The sequence below is a fragment of the Cervus canadensis genome, chromosome 12 (genome assembly GCF_019320065.1).
Source record: "Cervus canadensis isolate Bull #8, Minnesota chromosome 12, ASM1932006v1, whole genome shotgun sequence".
In the NCBI taxonomy this organism is placed as follows: domain Eukaryota; kingdom Metazoa; phylum Chordata; class Mammalia; order Artiodactyla; family Cervidae; genus Cervus; species Cervus canadensis.
The window spans coordinates 41414444-41435481 of record NC_057397.1 but is presented as its reverse complement, the minus strand read 5'-3'; the positions used below and the strand labels follow the sequence as shown (position 1 = coordinate 41435481).

General features: G+C 41.8%; 1 pseudogene; it reads right to left on the bottom strand.

Moving 5' to 3' along the window:
- The window catches only part of LOC122450940, a 33985-nt pseudogene extending 17845 nt beyond the window's left edge, over window positions 1–16140 (bottom strand).
- Between the last annotated feature and the right edge of the window lie 4898 nt (window positions 16141–21038).

Sequence of the window (21038 nt, the reverse complement as noted above, 5' to 3'; positions counted from 1 at the left end):
AATCCACAAAACCCTAGGCGCCCCCCTCAGACCCTAATAACAGCAGAGCCCCAGGTTTGTAGTCTCTCTCTTGCTCTACTTTCAGCCTCACTGACTGGCCCTTATGTGCGCCATGTAAACCCTAGGCCTGTGAGTAATAAATCTTGGTTTTTCAAAGTTCCCTGATGGTTGTTGTTGAGATGTGTGTTGGAATCATAAGACCCACAAGAGCTGACCCAGCCGCAACATTGGCTCCAGACAGGGAAATGTCTGTGGGCTACCCATTCCAGTATTCTTGCCTGAAGAATTCCATGGACTGAGGAACCTGGCATCTATAGTCCACGGGGTCACAAAGAATCGGGCACAACTGAGTGACTAATACTTTCACTTCACTTTCATTCACCACAAGTAGATGTGTCCAAAGGAGTACCTCAGGCATCCCTAGCCAATAGCATCACCAACAATGGGCTGAGATGAACACAGAACAACACCATACACAAAAATCAACTAGAAATGGATAAAAGACTTGAGCATGACTTGAAACCATAAAACTCCTAGAAGAAAACATAAAACTCCTAGAAGAAAATATATGCAGTAAGTTCCTTGACATTGGTCTTAGCAATGATATTTTTGGATCTGACACACCAAAAGGAAAGGCAAGAAAAGCAAAACCAAAAACGTGGAACTATATTAAACTAAAAAGCTTTAAACAAAAAAAAAAATCATCAAAAAAAAAAAAAAAGAAAAGGTAATCCATGGAATGGGAGATAATATTTGCAAATCATATATCTGTGAGTGGTTAATATCTAAAATAATGAAGAATTCATACAACTCAATAGCAAAAAAGCAAAACAAATCTGAATAAAAAGTAGGCAGAGAAACTGAGTAGACATTTTCCCATAGAAGAGAAACAGTGGCCAACAAGTAAATGAAAATATGTTCAAATCACTAATCACCAAAAAAATGCAAATCAAAACCACAATCAGATATCATCTCACATATCTATTAGAATAACTATCATCAAAAAGACAAGAAATCAGTATTGGCAAAGATGTACTGAAAGGAGACTTGTACCCTGTCATGAGAATGCAGATTGTTGCAGCTACTATAGAAAACAGTATGAAAGTTTCTCAAAAAATAAAAAATAGAACTAGCAAATGATCCAGAAGTCTCACTCATGGGTGCACATCCAAAGGAAATGAAAACAGGTTATAGATGAGACATCAATACTCTCACATTCACTGCATCTTTATTCATAATTGCCAAGACATGGAAACAACCTAAGTGTTCATCAACAGATGAATGGATAAAGATAATATCACACATACACACACAAACACAGGAATATTACTCAGGCATGAGAAAGAAGGAAATTCTGTATTTGCAACAAACGGATGGACCCTGAAGGCTAAGTGAAAGGTAATCAAACAGAGAAAGACAAACACTACATGGCATCGCTAATATGTAGAATTTTTTTTTTTTAAAGACAAACTCACAGAAAAAGAGTAGAACAGGAGTTGCTAAGGCCTAGAGGGTGGGGAAATAGGGAGAAGTAAGTAAAAGGATCCAAACTTTCACCTATAAGATAAATAAGATCTGATGACCTTATGTAAAATATGATGGCTATACTGATAACACTCTGATATATAATTGAAGTTTGCTAAGAGAGTAAAACTTACAAATTTCACACACAAAAAAGAAATACATGAGGTGATGGATGTGCTAATTAACAAGATGGGGGAATCCTTTCACAATGTATTCATATACCAGATCACCATGATATACACTTAAAATCTTACAATTTCATGTATCAATTATACCTCAATAAAGTTGAAACTTAAAATATAAAAATAAAAGACAATAAGTTGGCAAGGATATGAAGATAGGCATATTCATTGTTGTACTCTCATATGCTGGTGGTGAGAATGTAAAATTTTACAGCCAGTTTGAAAATCATGGCAGTTTCTTAAAATATTAAGCATCCCATATGATTCAACAATTCTATTCTTTGTTATGTAACCAAGAGAGATAAAAGCATATGATCACATGTTCAAAGCAGCACTATTTCCAACTGCTAAATATTGAAGAAATCTAAGTATCCATGGACAGATGGATGGAGAAGAAGATGTGGTATGTATTTATAACAGAATATTACTCAGCTATAAAAAATGAAATTTTGCTATTTGCAATAACATGGATGGACTTAGAGGGAATTATGCTAAGCAAAATAAGTCAGAGAAAGACAACTACTGTATAATATCACTTATACGTGGAATAAAAAAAACTAGTGACTAGAACAGAAAATAAACAGACTCACAGATACAAAGAACAAGCTTGTGGTTACTAATGGGGAGACAGAAGAGTGAAGGGGTAAGATAAGTGTAGAGAATTGTAAGTACAGATTATTATGCGTAAAATAAGCTACAAGAATGTATTATACAACACAGAGAATATAGCCAATAGTTTTAACGACTATAAACTGAATATAACCTTAAAAAAAAAAACATATGATTGCGTAAAGACTTGGATAGCAATGTTCTCAGCAGCATTATTCATAAAAACCAAAAAGTGGAAATAATCCACATGTCTATAAGCTGGTGAATAGGTAAACAAAATATGATATTGCCATACAATAAAATACAATTCAGTAATAAAAGACTGAAATAGACATGTTTGCAACAACAAGGATGAACTTCAAAAACAATGCAAAGTAAAGAAGCCAATCACAAAAGATCATATACTGTATAATTTCATTTATGTGAAATGTCCAGAATAGTCAGATTTCTAGAAACAGGAAGTAGTTCAGTGGTTGCCTGGGGCCTGGAATAGAAATGGAAATTAACTGCAAATGAGCATGTGAGATCTTAACCTGGGTGATGGCCAGATTCTAAAACCAAAAGATGGTGATAGTTGAACAACCAAGTAAATTAATAAAAGATAACTGAAGTGTATGTTTAAAACTAGTGAATGTTATAATATGTTAAAAGTTATTAAGAAGAAAGATTTGGGAATTTTGGGACAAGGTATCACAGCGAGTTCACTCTCTCAAAACATCACTCAAGAGCAAATCAAACCAAAATGTTCAAAGCAAAAATGTATTAGAAAAAAAAAATCTTAATTCATTATAGAATCCTGTCTTAACTTTAGTTTCCTAAGTAAATCACAGTAAGAATGTCAAAATTCAGTTTCTCATTTTCCATTCAATCATTCACTCTCCAGATAAATGAAGAAATCTTCCATTTAGATTTCCAAGTATATCATCCTGAAAGAGAGGGAAGGGATGAGATCCCCGTTCAACAAACAGTGTTTACATTCTGAAGTGTGTTCCTTTCCCCTGCCTGTGATTCCCAGCCTTTGGCCTTTACGGAGGGACCTCTGACCTGCTTTTCTATCACCCTCCCTAACCTACATGAATGGGTTTCACCCTTGGGATTGTCTTTGTTTTATTTGACCCATCTTTCTACACACTGACCCACGCTCTCCCCCTAGTGCATTTGCCCTTTGTTTTCCAGCCCCATTTCCTTTTCTCCTGTGCCTCCCAGCCTCTACTGCTCCTTCCTAGCCCTCCTTTCTAAGAGCAGAAACAAAGATTCTCATCCATTCTTTCCAGAGTCCTATGTGGTTCTCCTGGCCAGGGAAGGTGCTGGAATGTGACTTCAGCACATTCCAGTCAACCTGAACCCTGGCAGGGAAGAATGAGCCCTTGCACAATTAGGGGGAGTGTTTTACGACCTGTTATTGTTACTGTAACATTGTCAGACTTTTGAAGAAAGAGAGGGTTAATTATTGACAAAGTTGCGATGAAACTTTCCCTAAAATACTTTCACACTTGGTGGGGGGAAAGGAGGCTAGAAACCAAGCGTTCAAAGGAATTAAAAATAAAACTGTGTCTCTCCCATTTTAATGTTCATTTCTCTCTAACATTCTAGAATTGAAGGAAAGAAAGACTCTGTGTGAGAGGAAACTATTGGAACTTTTTAAAGGGAGCTAAATTATTTTTACTCTTTTTTCTAGCTACAAATAGCTATATAAATGAATAATAAATTTATTTTAAAGTCTGATAATTTTTTACAGCATGTAGAGAGACTTTCATGAATAATCATAAATTTCCTTCACTTCCAGAGTGCCTATGTGTAAAGAACATTCCATAAGACAGAGGTTCTAATCATTGGTGGTAATTACATGAAACCTGGAGTCATTAGACACTATTAATTGTCTGAAATATAACCAGAAGAAAAATAAACATCAGGGAGGAAATCTAGCATGACTATAATTAGTTAAATTACAATCCCTCTGGTCCATAAGAAAAATCTCAAAGTTGGTATTTCAAAATTGATTTAATTAAATTTTAAGTAACTTTTTTGTAATGTTTAAGTAGCTTTTTAGTTATTTAACCAGTTAGCAATCTTTGTTCTTTATTTAACCAGATATGAGTCCTAAACTCTTTTTACCCAGTGTTTTCTGATACCACTTTTTTTTTTTAAATCAAAGGTGTTCATGTTAACATTTAACAGGAATCCACTCAAGTAGAACACTTCGACAGGAGCCAGATGCTGTAGCCATCACACCCAGGTGGAAAACTGCTAAGTCTGACCTGGGGGCCAGGACCTTGGAGCCCTCTCAGGGACTCTGAGTTGTCATCTGTCTCCTGAGTCTCTCCATCTCCTCCCATCATCTTGAGCTCCACACACCCAAACCCCAGATCCTCACCTCTTCTTGCCCTAAGTAAATACACCCATCCCCATTTTGGGGGTCCTTTCCAAATTTAAAACAATCTGCATGATCCCACCCTCCTTCTCCTCTACACCATAACCATCAACTCAAGTCGTATGAGTCTCAGCCCTGAAATATCACCATCCGTTCCCCTGCCCAGTCTTCCCCTTCATTTCATCTTAACTACAGTTGCGTCGTAACTAGTCATCTGGCCCCGTCTCTTCAGGCTTCAATCCTCCAGACATACCATTTCACTCCTGGCCTTCAGCTCTCTCTCTCTTTTGCCGGGTGAGCAGGTGAAGCCCTGGCTTGTCAGTCAAGAACTTTCTGGCTCTGAACACACTGTGTTGTTTCAGAGATTCTGCATGAGAATCCACTAGATCACTTTCTACTCCAATCAGAGCTGACCCCACCCACTGTACTGAAAGAGCCCCTGTGTGTCCCTATCCCTGTCTCTGCCTTCCCTACTGGGCACAGGCTCTGCCAAACAACTCCAAATATCTTTTAGCTCTGAACATCTGTTCCCAGGGAGCCTGCCTTCAGCAAGAAATGATTTCCAACCTCACTTTTATTCTCTTCATTGTTTTGGTTTTTTTTTAATTTCAAAGCTATGTTTACCAGACTTTAGAAGTATCACTTCTAAAATAAATTTGTCAATAAGCATTATGCATTTAGAAAGCCTTGAACTGGATTTCCCATTTGATTTTTTAATTGTTTCCACAATTTGTAAAGGTTATAGTCCATTCATAGTTATTATAAAATATTGGCTACATTCCCTGTGTTGTACAATATATTCTTATAGCTTATTCATTTTACCTCATTTAGACTTTTTTTTAAATTTTTAATTGAAGGATAATTGCTTTACAATGTTGTGTTGGTTTCTTGCGTACAGTAACGTGAATCAGCTGTAAGTATACATGTATCTCCTCCCTCTTGAGCCTCCCTCTTCCCCCCCCCACCCCATCCCACCCTCTAGGTCATCACAGAGCACCAGACTGAGCTCCCTGCATTATACAGCAACTTCCCACTGTCTATTTTACACATAGTAATGTATATAATTCAATGCTACTCTCTCAATTCATCCCACCCTCTCTTTAGAGCTTATTTATTTTGTACATATTCGTTTGCACCTCTTAATCCCCTACCTCTATCCTACTCCATCCCTCCCTTCATTCCTTTAGCACCAACCTTAAACCTCCCAAACATTTACCATGATCTTTCATCTTTATAGTCATACCTCTCCTCCCTAAACAGACAGAAAACTCCAGAAGGGCAGGCAAAATATTTTCCTCCTCTTTTGATGTAATAGGCAACTAAATATAGCAGAACCAGCAGGTATGAGTTTGAATCTTGACTCTTGCTACTTACGAGGTGAGTTACCTTGAGGAAGTTACACAACCTCTCTGCGCCTGTTTTCTCTAAAATGGGGATGATAAGAAGTACTATCTTTAGCGAGACATTAAAATGTCACTCTTCTTTAATGAGAATTAAATGATTATAGTGCCTTGAACAGCATATATTCAAAATACAGTCTTCAAAAAGTATTACTTTGTTTTACCATTTTTCTTCTCTTTATGTCAGTGTCTATATTATGCCTTATACATAGTAAGGGCTAAACTACAATAAATCGATAGGATTTCAAGATATGTCTGATGTGGATTAGTAGCCTTAACAGCAACTTCCTGCTCACATATAAAGCTATGGGTCCACCATGTAAAAGGCTGCACTGTGCTCTTGTGGGCTTGCATTCCACTCACTTTGTTGTTGTCCAGTCACTCAGTCGTGTCCAACTCTTTGCGACTCCATGGACTGCAACACGCCAGGCTTCCCTGTCCTTCACCGTCTTCCGGAGCTTGCTCAAACTCATGTCCATTGAATCAGTGATGCCATCCAACCATCTCATCCTCTGCCATCCCCTTCTCCTCCTTCCCTCAACCTTTCCCAGCACAGGGTCTTTTCTAATGACTCGGCTCTTTGTATCAGGTGCCCAAAGTAGTGGAGCTTCAGCCTTAGCATCTGTTCTTCCAACCAATATTCAGGATTGATTTCCTTTAGTATAGGTAATTTGATCTCCTTGCAGTCCAAGAGACTCTCAAGAGTCTTCTTTAGTGATTTGTAATTGCTCTGAGTTTCTGCTTTATGTGGTCTGGGGTGAGGGCCGTTAAAAAAAAAAAAAAAATCTCCTCCAATAATTCTGCTATGTAGCCAAAATGGAGCATTACTGGTCAATCACTCAGTTTTATGACTTGGTGAAAAAACCTGACCGGTTTTGGTTTTGGTTTCATTTAGCTCCTTTTCATCTGTCACCCTCATCCTAACCCACCTCCAGGCACTAACTATCCAGGCCCTATCTGAGCCTCAGCTGGGATCTATGTTGTAAGAGATAAGATAATCAGTGAGAAGCATATATCAAAACCCAGAGTATGTCTATCACTGAACAGCAATGTGTTTCACAGTTATTAATGGTATTTTAATGAGCAGGCTTCATAGCCACTCTCTGCAGCAACTGAAATAACACCAGCCTCTCAGCTGACTGCCTGGGTGGTATATACCAATGTGAGTGTCCCTGTCTCTACACGCACTCAGTTTTCCTTTCAATCAGCCAGGATTTGAATGGAAAGAAGGGGAATTTTTGAAAAGTATCAGTTACGCTGCTCTTGAACTTCAGAGAACAAAAGAATCACCCATAGTCTTTGCTGGTCATGCAGAGGACTCAGGGTAAACATTGGAAATACCACTACTTGAGTTGCAGAGAGCAGTTAGAACACCAGTTATAAGTGATGGTGGAAATCATGGTGAGGGTGTGATTCTCCAAAGTGAGTACGTAAAAAGCAATCAGTAAAAGAGATTGCAAAGGATCTGCAACAACCAAAGACGTAGAAGAAATAAAAGAGTGGTGTTCCTGAAGCCATGGAGAGGAATTTCCAGGCCTTCCCTCCAGAAATTCAGATTCAGTTAATTTGAGGTGGGGCCCAGAAAACCACAATTCCCTGAATATTATGTATAGCCACTTTGAGGCACAAGGGTACATTTCTTTTTTTTTTTTTTACAAGGGTACATTTCATTTTATAAATAAGTGAAAAAAAAACCAAAACAAAATGTTTAATAAGAGTTCGTTTGATATCAAATTTCTCTCAAGTATTTCTAATATGGACCTCATCACATGGGAGACAAGATTTTATCTTTTGCTGCCCAAAGACCTAATTAACTCTAGGAGAAACTTACATTAATTAAATGAAATTCAAGTTGGCCTCAAGAGTAATTTTCTTTGACTGAGTACAAGATTCACAACTTTAGCAAGTCAAAGCACGGATGTGACACATCATAGTACCAACTACCTTTTCTCTACTAGGAAAAACGTCTGAGATGGGAAATGCCATAGGTGAGGGGGGATCAAGGAGTCAGTTTCATTTATTCATTTCTTCATGCCTTCATTCAACATATATTTACTCAATATCTATTATGTGTCAGGTACTATTAGACAAGGGATATACTAGAGTGAAAAAAAGTCCCAGCCTCTAATTGTCACTACAATCACAATCACATAGAAAGATATAAACATATCAGATAAACATGTTGTACACCTTAAGTTTATGTTATATGTCAAATATATTTCAATTAAAAATAAAAAGAAGTTTGCATTTCAAAATAAGCCAACCATTCCCTCAGATCTTTATTGAATGCAATCTGGGCATAGGAGATGGGTAAGATTAGGTGAGATGTTCCCTTTGGAAGTGACAATAACCAATTATTCAAAAGACTCTCATTTCCTAGGCACTCTTCTAGGTTCTTTACACACAAAGATTAATAAGGACTGGTCCTGACATCATAGAGTTGGAAGTACAGAGAGATAACTAAACATTTCATTCTAATACAATGTAAAGATATACACAGAAGGTTTTTGAAGCATGGATTCTTGAGAAATGAGGCTGGAAAAATATGTCAGGGCCAGACTGTGAAAACACTGAATGTCATGGTCAGGGATCTGGACTTGATTCTGTAGGTTGTGTGGCCTTGGAACATCTTTGAGTAAAAAAGTGACACCGTCAGACTTGTATTTTAGAAACTCACCTGGAGACAGGACAATTAAGAAAGCTATTACAATAGTCTTGGCAGCAGATAATGAAAGTCAGAGTTGAATTGTGACAGTGAAAATAAAATGAGAAGTCAAATTCAAGACTTCCAGAATCAGAAATGGCAACATATAGAAGAGGAAGGATGTGGGGAAAGAGGGAGGAGGAACTGAAACTCCTAAGACTTAGTTTAGGTGACTGTGTACATGGGAACCCTATCAACCCAGTTAGAGAAGAGTAGAGGAGAGTTCAGTTTGGAGTCTGGGAATGAGGGTAGAAATAATAACCCATTCCACTTGGCTACCTGGAAAGGTCTGGTTGGAATATTTATGAGCAGTTGGAAATACAGGTCAGGAGTTCGGGAGCAAAGTTGAAGCTGGATGTGGAGATAATAATCAATAAGAGATAGTTGAATTTATGGGGGGAAAAATAGATGTCCAAGAGGTGAATAGGGTAAAAAAAAGAAAATGAGAGAAGAAAAGAGGAGAGAGACCAGAGAAGATCTATTGCCAAAAATAGCCAAAGATGTAGAACAGGATGGTATCCTTGGAGCCATGGAAAATAGTTTCCAGAGGAAAAATAGGTGGTCAAAAGGCGATAGATCAAGTATGAAGAAGGCACACCTCTGATAGCTGATCTCTCTACATGCTGATCACTCCTAATTTACATCTATCTAGATCTCTCCTCCAAATTTCAATACATTTATTTATCCATCTGAACGAAATGTCTAAACTATCCTTCTGTGGGCCAACACTGTTTGGAAAACAGCATTCCACAAGATAGTCTGGTACTGCCTTCCAGGAGCTCCCAACACAGACATTTACAGACACATATCAGTGTGATAAAGGCCATGAGAACACAGAGGAGGGCCCCTCTCACCCAACCCAGGAGGGAGGAGTTAAGGAAAACTTCCTGTAGGCAGGGACATTTCAGCTGAGACACAAGGAGGAACAAAGGTGAACCACGGGAAGAAAAGACGAGGGGGGAGGAGGGAGAGAATACAAGTCTGGAAGGGAGAGAAGGCCAGTGTTTTCAATGAACTGGAAAAACTTCAATGCAAGAGGAATGGGAATAGAGGAGTCTGGGAAATGTACAGAAGACAGACTGAGGGCTTTGATAGGTATATCAGTCATTTATAGAATCATAATTAATTATAACCACAAACACTCACGTGGTACTCACTCTGCACACTTATTGCATTTGAAGTGTTAGATTTGTACTGACTACCCTAATGCTGGGAAAGATTGAGGGCAGGAGGAGAAGAGGACAATGGGGAATGAGACGGTTGGATGGCATCACTGAATCAATGGACCTGAGTTTGAGCAAACTCCAGGAGATAGTGAAAGACAGGGAAGCCTGGCGAGCTGCAGTCCATGGGGTCACAAAGAGCCGGACATGACTTAGCGACTGAACACAACAACAATCCTTACAACAAACCTAGGAGGTAAGCAGTCCTAGTCCCCATTGATCTAATAGCAATGAGGGTTCACAGACAAGCTGTGAAGAGAATCAGTAGCAGCCGGATGTTCCAGCATGAAACATGCAAGTCATCACCATCATCCTGAGTCCGCACTCCCTCTCTGCGCTGCTCACCTCAGCTCTGGCGCCAGCAGCCTCCCAGTCACTAACCCTGGGAAGTTCATCTTTGCTACCTATGTCTAACTACTCACTAAACCTTGTCAACTTTACCCCCACTTCTATCTGCTCCTCACTCTCACCTCCTGGGTTTCAGGGTTTCCTGGGGTTCACACTACCACAACCTCCTTCTCATTGACTTCTGGCTTTCTCAAGATGTCTCTTGCTCTTTTAAATCCATTTCTCCCTGAATGCAAACATGACCACATGCGTGTGTGCTCAATTGCTTCAGGGTCCAACTCTTTGCAACCCTATGGCCTGTATCCTGCCAGGCTCCTCTGTCCATGGGATTAGCCAGGCAAGAATACTGGAGTGGGTAGCCACTTCCTTCTCCAGGGGGGCCCACTCAGGGGTCAAACCTGTGCCTCCTGCATCTCCTGCATTGCAGGCAGATTCTTTACTGCTGAGCCACAGGGGAAGCCCAAACACGACCACATAAGGTCCTTACTTTAAAGACACCAAGGCCCTGAAGCTCTCCTTGTTAACTGGGCTCGCTTCCAGGACAATGACAAGCCGTCTGGGAGACAGATTAACAGCTAGAGGGTAACCAGTGCTTAACATATGCTGGGCTCTACCCTCAGCCCTTTACACGAATTCTCCCAATTCTCACAGTAATCATACATGTCACGGTTGTGGAAACTGAGGCCCAGGTAATTTAAGGAACTTGCCAAAGGGCACAGAGTTCCTGGCACTGGGATGGGCACCCTGGCTCCTAGTCTATTCGGGGGAGAAGGGAGAAAAGCAGGCCCAATGAGGTTGGTGAGGAAATAAAATGAAAGAAAGCCTCACAAAGCTCTGAGATGATTGTGCTATGACAGCTGCTACTGTCTCCTCTCACACATTTGTGTATGTGAGTGCTCAGTCGTGTCCAACTGTTTTGCGATTCGTGGACTGTAGCCTGTCAGGCTTCTTTGTCCACGGGATTCTCCAGGCAGGAATACTGGATGAGGTTGCCATTTCCTCCTCCAGGGCATCTTCCAGACTCAGCGATCGAGCCCACATCTCTTGTGTCTCCTGTATTGGCAGGCAGATTCTTTACCACTGCGCCACTTGGGAAACCCACACACTTGGAGAATCACAAATGTACAAAGTCTAACTGCTCAGCGTGGCCCAGCCCCACCTCTCCACATCCTCTCTGTACTCAGCCTGCCACTTGGCTGCTCAGTTTCACTCCCTGTCTCTGGCTCCCTGCCCTCTGCCTGCTTCTACCTTGTAGTAAGGACGCTCTTATTTTTGCTTTCCTCTGGCTCTCAGCCTCTTCTTTCACTCACAGTCCAGTCCAGCATCTAGGACACGATGCACCACTGGAATAAGGTTGTGTATACACCACTGGGCTGTGTCTGCTTTTTCTAAGCCACCTTAGGTTTCTTCCGGCTATTCAGGTTTATGAGGTTACATCAGTATTGAAATGGTCTAAATTCATTCCATTCATTCAGCATTTTGTTCTGCTATTTGGCAGTCACCATGCTAATTTCTGAAACAAGTACATGGTAGAGACCGTCTCGGAGCATGACCCGTTTCCTGAGCCACACTAAGATCAGATCACGGAGAAACACCAGACGCCCCCAGCTGGGTCCCACAGCCCCGTAGTGCACACACACTTGGTCTATTTATCTATTTTAATCAAGTGTTCTCTGCTTTTTTTTTTGGGGGGGGGGGTGTTGCTGCACTGGGACTTTGTTGCTGTGTGCAGGCTTTCTCTAGTTGTGGTGAGTGGGGGCTACTCTCTAGTTGCAGTGGGTGGATTTCTCACTGTGGTGGCGTCTCTTATTGCAGAGCACAGGCTCTAGTACCATGGGCTTCAGTAGTTGCCTCGTGTGGACTCAGTAGTGTGGCTCCTGGGCTCCAGAGCACAGGCTCAACACTTGTGGTGCATGGACTTAGCTGCCCTGTGGAATGTGGGATCCTCCGGGGTCAGGGATCCAACCCGAGTCTCCTGCATTGGCAGGCAGATTCTTTACCACTGAGCCACCAGGGAAGTCTCACACTTGGTTTATTGTGTAACACACAGGATTATAAATATCTGCTTCTATGTCTGTCTTCACCTCTAGACCAAGTTCCCCGAAGTCTGGGACATTTTCTTCCGTCTATACCCCCAAAGTCTAGTGTGATACCCATGGAACAAAATGAATTTGAGCACTTTTCAGTAATACAGCATTCATAATACTTCAGTTCTACTGTATGTGAATAATGGGCCAACTACGACCCCGAATACTTTCCACATATTGTACCTCATTAAATCCTCCCAAGTGAAATGAGGTAGGAACTATTGTCATCTCCATTTTCCAAATGAGGAAACTGAAGCATAGATATGTTAAGTGACCTTTCTGAAGACAGTCTCCAATGTGGAACACCATATATTCCTTAGGGTCCATCACTGGTCTTATTTTTAGTCTTAATTTAGCTGTCATCTGAAACTCCCTAATCCTACTGTCCAAGTCTGTGTATCTCTCTGGCATACAGCATGCTTGTTTGGAAAGAAGTTTCCAAGCGTGCTGTCATTAGAATCCCCACCCCCAACAGAAGTCAGGAATAGAAGAGCATAACCCTATTTTGTGCTCACATATGCGGTGTTAAAGGAGACCCATTTGAGAAAAGTGCTCTAGATATACAGTGGAATATTACTCAACTACCATAAAGAAAGAAAGTTTGCCATTTGCAACAACATAAAAGGAACTGAAGGGCATCATGCTTAGTGAAATAAGTTAGAGCAACAAATACTGTTATGTGATCATGATCACTGTTACATGGAATCTAAAAAATAAAACAAATGAATGAATACAAAAAAACTAAATATAAAGGAAATCCACTACTGTAATTACTGTGGATGGAGGTATGGGAAAGATTCAAATCAGGTAGTTTATTTAGAAGTGTCCAAATTCCAGCCAAAAGAAAAAAGCTTTTGTAATGTGAGCTGTCCCGTTTTTCCTCCCATTTTAAGGAAAAAAATCTTCCCCACCCCCTCCCATACCCTTCCCCCCAAGACTGGATTTAGATAAGCCTAGAGCCAAAACCACTGGGTAGATTGCAGAACAATTGGCCTTCAGGTGGGGTTTAATGAAAGACTTTGAATTCTTAGGGGTCACCTGAGTGCTGGTTTTGCAGAACCTCCCTCTGTTCTCCCTGGGGGAGTTGCTCATGCGCCCTCTCTCCCCACCCTCATTTATCTATGTAAAGGTACTTCAGAGACCTGGCTCCCCGCAGATATCCTGACCTGACTCTCCTGCAGTCTCCACCCCTCCAACCCTACCTCCAGCACCCAACTAGAAGCTCCCGCTGGGCCTGTTACCCTACACTCCAGTCTGAGGACCTGAGCAGAGTCAGGTGATTGCTCCCTCCTTCCTGGAAAACCCAGCTGCCCCTCATTGCAGGCCTGTCTATCTGTGCCTGGTTTTCTTGCAACAAGCAGCAAGCATACCTTCTCCAGTCTTGGACTTTACTTGCTTGTGTTCCCCACTCCCCACCCCAATTTCTCCCTGTCCTCTAAATGCCCTCCACTCTAGGCCACTGAGTACAAAATCTACCTTACATGACATTTCCATACCCCCCTTTAAGGATAAGGGCTTCCCCGGTGGCTTAGAGGGTAAAGAATCTACCTGAAGGCAGGAGACCCGGGTTTGATCCCTGGGTTGGAAAGATCCCCTGGAGGAGGGCATGGCAACCCACTCCAGTATTCTTGCCAAAGTATTCCTTGGTGGTCCAGTGGTTAAGACTCCATGCTTCCAATACAAGGGATTCGGGTTTGATCCCTGGTTGGGGAAATAAGATCCCACATGTTGGATGGAGTCAAGAAAAAATTTTAAAACTATTATTTATAAACGTATAAAACTATTATTTCTTAAAAATTCAATTATTTCCCAAAGGCAATTATCAGTAGCTATTAAGTTTTAACTTGAAACCTAATGGCATATATATGTTTGTTTCTGTTTGTTCATCCACCTTGGGCTTCCCAGATAGCTCAGTGGTAAAGAATCTGCCTGCCAATGCAGAAGATGCAGGAGGCACAGGTTTGATCCCTGGGTCGGAAAAATCCCTTGGAGGAGAAAATGGCAACCCAGTCCAGTATTCTTGCCTGAAGAATCCTGTGGACAGAGGAGCCTGGCAGGCTACTGTCCATGGGGTAGAAGAGTCAGGCACGGCTGAACACAGCACACACGCACAATTCATTCACCTAATATTTTTACCGAGAATCTACCATATGCTTGCCTGCTGTGGTGATAGGCACTGATGAAAGTCATAGAAAGCAGGCTTTTTTCTCAAGGAGCAGAAGTCCTTCAAGGGAGACAGACAAATACAAACATAAAAACTCCCCTTGGGTTTCTTCCTGGGACATGTCTTATTCTGATTCATGTATTCACTCACTCATTCAACAAATGTTCTTGGAGCCCCATGTGCATCAAGCCCCTATTTTAGGCACTAGGAAACAGTGTGACAAGACTGTGCCCTGTTGGGGGTGACATTCCCATCGTGGAGGAGTCAGACGTGAATATGTGAACAAGCGAACCTCAGTTCACAGAGGGATGCAGGCTGAGCGGATGCAACACAGAAGGAGACAGACAGCTTCTGAAGTGATGGTGGACCACTTCCTCAGAAAGGAGGAACTAAGGACAGCAAGCAGGGATGACCCTGAAAGATGGGAAAGCCTCTCGTACGAAGATCAGGCTGAAAAAACAGGCTGGAATGAGACCAGAAGGTGGGAATGAATTGGGCAGGCTGGCAGGGCAGAAGTTAGGGCCAGTGTGTCTGGAGCCCGGGTCCCAGAAAGGATGGAAAGGGGCATGAAGAGATGGCTGACGGGATGGGTTAGGTCAAGAGGGCCTAGCAGGGACCACAAGCATGCGTTTGATCCTAGCTACAATGACTTTGGATCCAGTGAGCAACTTCCAGGTCATCATTTTGTAAACAAAATGTAAAGCTCACCCTGTATCAGTTCCTGAGTGCTTCATATCTGTCTGCCAATATGATCTTAACAGCAACCCTGTGAGGCCAGCCTTATTGTTGTCCATTTGGGGGAGGAGAAAGCGGCCTAAAGAGATCCAGTGGCCAGCCCAGGGTGACTCGCCTGGTGTCAGGGTTTGCAATGCAGCCTTCTGACTCCAGTCCACACTTTCCAGACCTCAGAGAAGCCTGAAGAACCAGATATTAAATGCTGTCTTTAAATACAGAAGAAGGAAAAAAATATTCCTTCTCAACCTTTTGTCTCCATCAAGAGCTTTCCAGTTCTTAGAAACACTTCTTTGCCCCCAGAGTCCCTTAACCTGTTAAAAGTCCTTCACACATTCTCTGGACAGGTTTATCTGCAAGGCTGAGGGGTTCGGAGGCGCTCTCGCCTGAGGCGGGAGCATGTGCTACTCCGGGCGGGCGTGTTTTGTTTTGTTTTAAATACCATCAATTAAATGCTCTTAAGACTGTAAACCCTCCTTTGTCCTCCTCTGGGCTCTGTAGAATTGTAACTTAGTGGCCTGCTATCTCCCTCCTTTGAAATTCCGATGAACCCTACAGTAATTAATCGGTATTCATGGTTCTCAGGCACTAGAGGGGAGATGGGTGTTCTCTTCTGCTGCAGGCTGGGCTCCACAAACTTCAATGTGCACACAATCACCTGGGGGTCTCGTTTCAAATGCGGATTCTGACTCAGAAGTTCTGGGGCCGCCTCGATCGCCCTCCTTACCAACTGGAGGTGAGCACAGGAAGAATCGCCTGCCCAGAGCAGATCACCGGGAGCAAGGGAGGTGATCATTTTCCAGGCTCGGCAACAATCAACCAAAGGCATAATGAAGTACCAGTCTTCCCAGGTGGCTCAGCTGGTGAAGAATCCACCTGCAATGCAGGACACCGGGGTTCGATCCCTCGGTCATGAAGATCCCTTGGAGGAGGGAATGACAACCCACTCCAGTATTCTTGCCTGGAGAATTCCATGGACAGGGGAGCCTGGCAGGCTACGGTCCAAGGGGTTGCAGAGTCGGAGCGACTAACACTTTCACATAAGGAACCACAGAGAGCCTCGCTTGGAACTTTTCTGCTGGAAACCTGGCCCAACATTAAACAATTTCATCATAAACTCTCTGAACACACTGGGAAATGATAAGATCACGCTAAGGGGGCCTGACGCAGGCCTAGCTTCCACGTGGTTAGAGGACAGTCTCAGAATCTTTAAACCCTCAGGGCAGGAGTAAGGCCTGGTGAAAGCCTCAGAAATTCCTTTCCCAGTAGCAGGAACCTTCAGTGTCCACACATCTAGAGACTCAGGACACTAAGGAGCCCCCATGTGGGTGGGGACACTGCCTCTTCCCCTCACCCAGCACTGGGGCTGAAGGCAGGGGTGGGTGAGGGGATCAGCCCAATCCCCACCGCTTCCTCCCCACACTCCCGAGGGCCAAATGTTTGCCCAGGAGTGGCAGCTGGCAGGCAAGACTGCCATCCAGGAATCTCTCAAGATCATCTGACCTCTGGTGTAGGATAGGAGCAGCACCGAATGAGCTAACCCAAAGCTGAATTTAAAGACTGAGTTGAAAATAAAGATGGTCATTTATAAGATGTGAGAATTCATTATGTCTTAAAGTAATCAACTGGAAAAACCTGTGACCTAACAAGTAAAATACGACTGTCCCCTGTCTCATCACCTTAACTGTTCTACGGTTATATCTAATAATGTATTTGACTTGAATTCTGCCTTTAATAGTAGTATGTCGAACATTTTAATTTTGCAGTAAGTCCCCTACACACTTACTTAGAGAAGACCCTGATGCTGGGAATGATTGAAGGCAGGAGGAGGAGATGACAGAGGACTAGATTGTTGGATGGCATCGCCCACTCAATGGACATGAGTTTGAGCAAGCTCTGGGAGATGGTGTAGGACAGGGAAGCCTGGCGTGCTGCAGTTCAGTCGCAAAGAGTCGGACGCCACTGAGCAACTGAACAATAACAACACCCCTACACACGAATGTTCATAAGTCCAATTTGTTTGTAAACCCAACAAAGTTAACATAGGTACCCAGCTAACACAGTTATATAGTACTGTACTGTAATAGTTTATGATATTTGTCACACAAATAATACCTTAAAGTGTTAGACATTCAACCATGTCTCTTTGCAACCCCATGGACTATAACCCGCCAGGCTCCTCTGTTCACAGAATTTCCCAGGCAAGAACACTGGAGTGGGTTACCATTTCCTCCCCCAGGGAATCTTCCCCACCCAGGAATCAAACCAAGGTCTCCTGCATTGCAGGCAGATTCTCTAGCATCTAGGCCACTGGCGAAGCCATAATACCTAAATAACAAACACTAAAAATGAGCATTTTTAATCTTGTAGTACAGTACCTTGAAAAGTACGGTAATATCAGATACATCCCCTCTAGCTTCCGGACATCCTGGGCTTGAAATAAAGATACTTTACAGTACTGTAAAGTACACAACAGGACAACCACTTGCAGAGAATGCACACACATGACAATGAACTAACTTATATGACTGGACGTGCAAATGCATACCAGCAACTTCAAAAGTTCGCAACTTGAAGCTTCCTATTTAGGGGACTTACTGTATAAGCTACAAACTTTAGCAGCAGAGGTTAAGCTCTGGGGTAGACACGTGTTTCTTTGTTGCATTATTCTGTGCATTGGGAGTTTTTATTTTATTTTATTTTATTTTTGGAGTTTTTAAAAATAAAACATGAATTCTTATCACTACCTCCCTACCCCCTTCTATAGCCAGTCCATTGTTAACTCGCCATCTATTAATAGAAAACCTTCATTTTCTGCCCCTTCTCCCTCCCAGGCCTTCCCCTCTCACACAGGCCCAGTGTTCTTCACCCTGGTCTACACTGGTGCAATCCTCACTGATTTCACCAAATCTTTCCTTCCCTACCTCAGAAAAACCCTCCTAAAACATACTTTCCATCAAACCATGCCCCCAGCTCAGAAGTCTTCAGCAATTCCCTCACCTCACTGGCAACCAAACAGAACCAAAATTCTGAAGCCTGGCACTGAAGGTCTCTTTCCGGACCCTCCCACTTCTGTCGTAAATTACTTAACCTCTCTGAGCCTCCATTATTCATTTAAAAACCGTGGTTTTTGGTACCAACCTCTCAAACATTGAAATAAGCAAAGGCCCTCTCATCAGACAGCCTAAGATATAGTAAGCGCTCAGAAAACATGATTTCTACCTTTGCCTAAAGAACATACATTCTCCCCAAACCAGATTACTTATTCTTAGATTTACTGAGCTCTTTCCTGAGGTTGTCCATTTGCTGAAGTGTGTAACTGTGCTCAACATTCTGGGCCCACACCTCCTGCCTGTCCTTGCTTTGTCTCTTATCCTTTTAGGTTTATTTGTATAATTCTGATGAATGGCCGTCTCCCACTCTAGACTGGAAATTCCTTGTAGGCAGTGGGCAGTGTCTCACACACACACACACACACACACACACAAACAAAAACTTTTCAGCAAATACAAGCCCAGCTGACATATCACATTTTTCCTAATCTTTTCCATTCTTTCCAGCCACCTCAGCTGCTAGTCTCTTTGACATGACTCACTGGGTCTTGTTCATTGGTCATGTGTGAATAAATATTATTCTTTTACAATGGTACCAGATACACTCAGTGTAAAATTTTTTGAATCATAAAGACCAAATAAGAAGGAAGAGAGAAAGAATGAAAGAAAAATAACAAGGTAATCATCGAAGTGATGCTCCCAGCAAAGAACGCAAGTCACCCCCCGAGGAGGGTCTAAATGATGATGAGTGACTACAGATTATAGAGTCAGGAAACTGGGTAGTGGTGGCATCTCTGGGAAGCTGAAGAATTAATATAAAGACCAATATAAAGTAAGTAAAATCTTAGTCTATCATAAATGCAGTTATAAGGTGCACATTAAGAAAATTCCAGGAGATAGCGAAAGAGAGGGAAGCCTGGTGTGCTGCAGTCCATGGGGTCGCAAAGATTTGGCCATGACTTAGCGACTGAACAGCAACAAAAACTATACTTAGAAGACGATTGAAATATTTTCAGGGGCTACTCTGCCTTGGCATAAGTTTTACCTTGAAAGCCTAACCTCTACCATCCCCATAAAATTAAACTCCTCTAAATTATAAGCACTTAAATTGGGGTCTTTTATATCTTGGTGTGGTCACATGTCATAAAGACATGGGATAACTTAGAAGTCAGTGTATCTTCCAGTGATAATCAGCCAACACCTCCCTTAAGCAATTCCCTTTAGCTATAAAGCAAAGCTTATTGAATTAGCACACACTTATCAAAAATCGGTACTACTTAGTCTCATTAATGAATTTGAAATTTCAAATACAGACTTGGTGAAATGATTCCATTGTGCTGCAAGTATGCTAGATTTTGCCAAGTGCTGATAACATATTTGGCACAGTTTCAGTACTAAGTGGAATTATGTATTTATTACTTAAATTATGTAAGCTATCCATACTTACTATAAAAAGAAAGGAACAGGTATATACTTAGGAAAAAGAAGAAAGTATATACACAAGAAGAAGGTATATACTTAAGCAAAAAAAAGAAATACAATTCAACTACCCAAAGACAGAGATTATTAGCATTTTACATTGTAATTTTTCATATTTTTTTTCAGTATGTGTATGTGTGTGTCCTTTGTGTGTGTGTGTCTTTTTAATGAATACTTTAAAATCACACTGGTTGTTAAAAAAATGAATCATAGAATGTAAAAATTGAGTGATTGTAGCCTAAGCCCTTCATTTGACAGTTGCAAAAAACTGCAAGATTCTTTCCTAAGGGTAGAACATGGCTGGACTATAATTACACTGACTTTGAAAATATGAGTCCTTTGTGTCCCAGAATATAATTCATGTTCTTGCTTGTTTGCATCTCAGTGATACAGGACTCCAAACACTATGCTCTAGAACCAAAAACTACACAATAGGAAAGAAAAGGTGAAATTCGATTGATGAGGTTTCAAAACAGTCAGAAAATGTCATACAGAGTGAAGTAAGTCAAAAAGAGAAAGGCAAATGTTGTATATTAACAAACATATGGAATCTAGAAAAATGGTATTGATGAACCTATTTGCAGAGCAGGAACAGAAGTAGAGAACAGACGTGTGGACACAGTGGGGGAAGAAGAGGGTGGGGTGAATTGAGCAAGGTGCGCTGACATATACCCACTCCCATGTGTAGAATAGACAGCTAGTGGGAGGCTGCTGTAGGGCTCAGTTCAGTGCGTTGTGATGACTTAGAGGGCTGGGATGGGGGGTAGAACGGGGGCTCAAGAGGGAGAGGATCAGTCAGTTCCATCGCTCATTCGCTCATTCATGTCCTACTCTTTGCCGCCCCGTGGACTGCAGCACGCCAGGCCTCCCTGTCCATCACCAACTCCCAGAGCTTGTTCAAATTCATGTCCATCGAGTCGGTGATGCCATCCAACCATCTCCTATATGTATATTAATACAAATGAGTGATTCACATTGTTGTACAACAGAAACTAACACAATATTGTAAAGCAATTACATTCCAATAAAAAAAGTTATCAGATTGATATTGAAGTCACTTTTTTCCATACTAGGAAAGGACTTTTAACTAAGAATCAGAAAAACTGCATTGTGATTCCCACTCTGGTAATTACAGCCTTGGGACTTGGTAACCTCTCTTCCT